Genomic DNA, 4,840 nt, shown 5'->3' on the forward strand with positions numbered 1-4,840 from the left:
GTTTCTCGTCTTCTATAATTGATTATCTCCCACTTCCAGACCAACATTGTTTTTTGTTTTTGTCTGTTAACTTGATTTGATCATATGGATCATTTCACTGTCTCTCCAAYTGATTAAATGCCTCTCTTTCTCTTTGTTACAACTGTAATTTTGTATTTCACTTGAGTGTATTACACGTACTCTGTATACAAAGTTTGACTGATTGATTGGTACAACAATACTTTGTAAATCAATAAAGTTCTGTATATTGCATAACCAGGTTTACTGCTTCAGACTGAAAAAAATAACTGTAAAAAAGTTATTTCTATGAACGACCTTATGAACAWTGCATGAAATTATTTCATGATAAAAACATTTCCTATCAGTCGATGTAAATTATTATTGATTAATCTTTTGTTTTATTTATCTGAAATACTGCCAAACTGGTGGCGTAACTTATGCAGAGTTTTCACTCCACACTGTTTATTTTTAAGCAGTGAAAAGGCAAAGTGGTGAATCCTGAAACTACTGCTGGGCAAATTACTAAACAGGTTGTTGCTAGGTAACAAAAGAGGGAGTTAGTTGATGCAACAACCTTTCTTAGCTGGCTGTGAGAAGTTGAGTAGGGAGTCTATCTTGTGCCTATATCCCACAGAAATCAAAAGCTCATAAACTAAAGAGTTTTTTGAGTTGGTCATATTATTAGAAATGCTTTTGGATTTTCAATTTAAAAAATAAATATTAACATTGTTTTCATTATTTGAACCAAAATCCATGTCTCCAAGGAAACCAGGCATCATTTTCTGGGCATTTTCCAAAAAATGTAATCCAATATCTGGATGTCAAAATGAACAAGATCCTCTTCAACYAGAAACTTTTTAAATCACTTAAACACTGTTTTTAAATAAAAATATTTTTGTGAACTAAGAAATTAACAAATCAACTAAACTGAAACATGATTGTTCACATCAAATCACTGTAAAACACATTATATATATATATTTTAAATATTTCACGTTCACATTATTACAAGATCTATTATACAGAAAACTACAAATATCTTCCCAGAWMGCTACAAGAGGTCTTTCCTGCCAACAGCCATCACCATCTACAATAACTCTTTGAAGAACTAATGAGTATTTTTGAATTTGAAGTAGTGTTATTTATTTTACCACGGTATCCATAGAGACTGAATATGCTTTGCAGGGCATTTTTTGAAAAGTGGGTCAAATGTCTTGAACAGCTGGGAGTAACTGGTCCATCTGACTGGACCACAGTAACAAAAAAACAATGAGAGAWAACCTAMTTCAGGTAYTTTGCTTATTGGGAGTTGCCRTGGGTAAGTATTTACTTTTTTTCTGCTGGTGAGCGGTTAAACAGATGTGCTTAATCTGTTTTTTCTACAGCGTACATTAAATGTGAGATTTAATACATAGATGAAATGTTTAATTTTTTAAAAGTATTTTCTCTTAATGCTACTAAAATRCAGCTTAATACACTACACCAAACAACTACATGTTAACATTTTCTGATGACACAGCTATTCGCTGCCTCATTTCAGACACATCACATTTAACCACCGACAGCAGATTAAAAACTGTCTTCTGTGTTGTGAGAAACATGTTCTGATSCTTAATATCCAAATATCACAGGAGTCTTGTAGATATGTGGATTTTGTGTTGCTTGTTTGTTACTTTTAGCTCTCTTGTGTGTTGTGTTTTCCTATTTACTGGTTAATTGATTCCACCGTTATCTTCTTGATGGTAACAGCTGTGCCTCGTTGTCTGATTATGCTCCGTAGGTATTTAGTTTTTCGTTTCTTTATCCTGAGTTGTGGGTTCCTTGTCRATGCTTACTKTTATTTGGGTTACCAGAGCTACCTGTTCTTGASCCTGTGTCTGTTCGAAATACCAYTTGAAGTATTAAAAACACTGCGATTCCTCACCTCTATAGGCTGTCTGAGTGGTGGCACTCTTCTCAACTAGCAAAATCATGACAAACATATTTTTGACCTATTCTTTGGAATACAAATTGACAACAAACTTTCATGGACTGCTCAGGTTGACTAGGTCATTAACAGGGTCCAGTAGCAACTACACTTTCTGTGCAGGTTGAGGGCCTCTTCTGTCAGTCATGAGTTCAGATTCTTCAAAGACTTATTGTAGATCATAACGGCTGCCTTCCCAAGACAGTCTCATGAAGAGGACGGTCATTGTTGTCCACAATTTTCTTGATCCTCTGAAGAATCCTTCCTTGCATTATCATCTCCAGAGGTTGCACAGTCGTCCCCAGAACAAAACCAGCCTTTTTTTATCAGGCTGTTGAGCCTTTTCAGGTCTCTGGTTCTGATGCTGCTGCCCCAACAGMTGATGGCAGAAGAGATGACGCTATCATCACAGACTTATAGAAGATCTGCAGCATCTTGCTGCAAACCTTGAAGGATCTTAGCTTCCTCAAGAAGTCCAGTTTGCTCTGTAACTTTTTATAGATGGCTTGACTGCTCAATCTCCAGCCCAGTATGTTGTCAAGGCGAACACCACGGTATTTATATTCCTCAACCACTTTCACATTTTCTCCCGTGATGGAAATAGGGTTTTTTCTAACCCGGTTTCTCCTGAAATCGGCAATCAACTCCTTTGTTTTGTTTACATTCAAGATGAGTTTATTGTTTCCACAGCATGTCACAAAACAGCCCACCAGCGACTGTTTTGTCATCAGTACTCAACACTGCAGTCGAGTAGAGAATGACTCTGTGCTCAACTGCAGAGTTGTCTGAGTATTTCTATAGATGACAGACTTGGAAATCTGACGTGTAGAGAGTGAAAAGGAAAGGCGAGAGTACAGTGCCCTGTGGTACTCCTCTGTTGCTGACCACTTGGTTAGACAGTTCTTCAGTTGACACAAACTGTGGTCTGTTTGGGAGTTAGTCATAGATCCAGGTGATTGTTAAGAACTCCNTTCATGGACTGCTCAGGTTGACTAGGTCATTAACAGGGTCCAGTAGCAACTACACTTTCTGTGCAGGTTGAGGGCCTCTTCTGTCAGTCATGAGTTCAGATTCTTCAAAGACTTATTGTAGATCATAACGGCTGCCTTCCCAAGACAGTCTCATGAAGAGGACGGTCATTGTTGTCCACAATTTTCTTGATCCTCTGAAGAATCCTTCCTTGCATTATCATCTCCAGAGGTTGCACAGTCGTCCCCAGAACAAAACCAGCCTTTTTTTTATCAGGCTGTTGAGCCTTTTCAGGTCTCTGGTTCTGATGCTGCTGCCCCAACAGATGATGGCAGAAGAGATGACGCTATCATCACAGACTTATAGAAGATCTGCAGCATCTTGCTGCAAACCTTGAAGGATCTTAGCTTCCTCAAGAAGTCCAGTTTGCTCTGTAACTTTTTATAGATGGCTTGACTGCTCCATCTCCAGTCCAGTCTGTTGTCAAGGCGAACACCACGGTATTTATATTCCTCAACCACTTTCACATTTTCTCCCATGATGGAAATAGGGTTTGATCTAACCCGGTTTCTCCTGAAATCAGCAATCAACTCCTTTGTTTTGTTTACATTCAATATGAGTTTATTGTTTCCACAGCATGTCACAAAACACCCCACCAGCGACTGTTTTGTCATCAGTACTCAACACTGCAGTTGAGTACAGAATCAATCAATCAATCAAATTTTATTTGTATAGCACATTTCAGCAGCAAGGCATTTCAAAGTGCTTAACATAATTAAAATAATAAATAGAAACAGAATAAGCAGTGAAAAAGAGAGAGATATTGAAGGAGATTAAAACAGATAAAAAAATAAAAACATTAAAAACATCAATCCATGTGAGAACTTGCCCTTATGGGGTTTCCTCAAACAGAGTTTTAGCAGAGCGACATCATACAAGGATTAACAGTAATGACTCTGCGACTTAACGCAATATGATCTGTGTTGTGCCTTTTTACGGAAACTGCTCCATTAGGGCCTTATTGTCAAACTCCTACCAAAACTGTGTTTCGGTGTGGTTCTTCAGAGAAGACAATAAGTTATACTTTCAGAGAACTCAGCACCAGTCATATTTTGCCCGTTGCATAAGATCAAAACCACACCGCAATGACAAGCTTCTCAAACCTCAGAGTTTTAGCATCTTACAAAGATTCTCAAACCTTGCAATCCTTTCATCATTTGACATTAAAACCTGCAATTTAGCCATAAGCAAGTCTAAACAGGTGGGTTTTAATTAGAGATTTAAAGGCACCCAGTGTTTCAGCTGTTTTACAGTTTTCTGGAAGTTTGTTCCAAATCTGTGGTGCATAGAAACTGAATGCTGCTTCTCCTCGTTTGGTTCTGATTCTGGGGTGCAGAGCAGACCAGAACCAGAAGATCTGAGGGGTCTAGACGGTTGGTACAGTAACAACAGATCTTTAATGTATTGTGGTGCTAAACCGTTCAGTGATTTATAAACTAACAGCAGTATTTTAAAGTCTATTCTCTGAGCTACAGGGAGCCAATGTAGAGGCTTTAAGACTGGTGTTAGTCAGAACACGAGCAGCAGCGTTCTGGATCAGCTGCAGCTGTTTGATTGATTTGTTAGTCAGACTGGTGAAGATGCTGTTGCAGTAATCAATGCGGCTAAAGATAAACGCATGGATGAGTTTCTTTAGATCGTGCTGAGACATTAGTCCTCTAATCCTGGAGATGTTTTTTAGGTGATAGAAGGCCGACTTTGTGACTGTCTTAATGTGGCTCTGAAGGTTCAGGCCAGAGTCCATCACTACTCCCAGGTTTCGGGCCTGATCACTCATTTTCAGTTGTATTAACTGAAGCTGTGCATTGATTCTGGTTTGCTCCTCTTTAGGTCCAAAGATAATAA

This window comes from Poecilia reticulata, linkage group LG7 (genome assembly GCF_000633615.1).
Source record: "Poecilia reticulata strain Guanapo linkage group LG7, Guppy_female_1.0+MT, whole genome shotgun sequence".
Classification (NCBI taxonomy): Eukaryota; Metazoa; Chordata; class Actinopteri; order Cyprinodontiformes; family Poeciliidae; genus Poecilia; species Poecilia reticulata.